This window comes from Poecilia latipinna, unplaced genomic scaffold (genome assembly GCF_001443285.1).
Source record: "Poecilia latipinna isolate Pla-1442-1.1 unplaced genomic scaffold, P_latipinna-1.0 Scaffold58, whole genome shotgun sequence".
Lineage (NCBI taxonomy): Eukaryota > Metazoa > Chordata > Actinopteri > Cyprinodontiformes > Poeciliidae > Poecilia > Poecilia latipinna.
Genome location: NW_015112674.1, coordinates 282,352 through 283,531, shown reverse-complemented (window position 1 = coordinate 283,531; position 1,180 = coordinate 282,352). Strand labels below are relative to the sequence as shown.

Sequence of the window (1,180 nt, the reverse complement as noted above, 5' to 3'; positions counted from 1 at the left end):
TATATATATATATATATATATATATATATATATATATATATATATATATATATATATATATATTAAAATATACAAATTGAATTTGTAGGTAAAATGTCTGAGTGAAATTTTACTTAGCTTGATTAAGAATTAGTGGTGCATCAATGACAAAATGGAGTGAACCTGACTTTAATTCCACTTTATCACACGGTCAGAAACCAGACAACTTCTGTCAACCAAAAACCTCAAAGTGTGTGTGTGTGTGTGTGTGTGTGTGTGTGTGTGTGTGTGTGTGTGGCAGAGACCTCTACCTGCAGCGTAACACACTAATGGGAGTCATTAGTCATGCGACCACTGACAAACTTAGTTGTATTAACATCAAACTGCATAAGAACGTCATCTAGATATTTGTACTTAAGTGTCCCTGAAATGTTGAAATGAAAGGTTTGCAACAAGAAACTAGAAAGTTGTCCATAATTATTGTGTATTCAATAAGAGCCCGCCTCTAGAACAACTTGCGCCATAAAAAAAAATCTTGCTCAAATTCCACTTATCCAAACTACAACGGCGCATCTAAAACGCTCGAGCTCAAACGGCGCTCTTCTTACTTACGCGCGAGCTCCTCGCTGGATTTCTCCACGCAGGGATTTTCCCCGCGTGTGTACAGAGCGCCGGATCCTCTGGAAGTGCGTCTGCGTGAAGGTACTGTATAATAGCAAATTTATGTCAGAGCGACGAGTTCCTATTCTCTCTCTCTCTCTCTCTCTCTCTGTCTTTCTCTCTTCAGCGCTGACAAACAGAAAATTGATGGAGAAACTCTCCGTTTTGCTCCATCTTTCCCACATGCGCGGTCGCCCTGGAGACTATAAAGGCTTTCTTGAATTTACATTGAGCCCCCTCCCTTCCACCCCCCTCCCCCCTTTCCTTTCGTCAGGGGAGGGGGGCTTATGGATCATTACACCCCCTTTCCGAAGGTGTAGCCCTCCAAAATAGAGAAAGGAAGGTGTAATTCAGCTTCTACACTGTCAAAAACAGAATTTGAGCCATAAAACAAATTTAATCAACATCTCTCGGTACAAATTTGCTAAATTCAGTGCTTTAAATAAATAAGTGAATTGCTCTTACACAACTAAATCAGTTAAATTATAATTAATCATTGAAATAATTACCCTCATCGGGTCAGCTTTCATCACCTGCTTTC

At 39.6% G+C, this 1,180-nt stretch overlaps 1 protein-coding gene across 1 annotated transcript in view; it reads right to left on the bottom strand.

Annotated features, from left to right (window-relative positions):
- bahcc1b (BAH domain and coiled-coil containing 1b) overlaps positions 1-647 on the bottom strand; it is a 103,361-nt gene extending 102,714 nt beyond the window's left edge. Inside the window, exon 1 of the mRNA XM_015055583.1 lies at positions 592-647. The gene's annotated coding sequence lies outside the window, so the exon portion shown is untranslated. The remainder of the gene's footprint in view (positions 1-591) is intronic.
- Between the last annotated feature and the right edge of the window lie 533 nt (positions 648-1,180).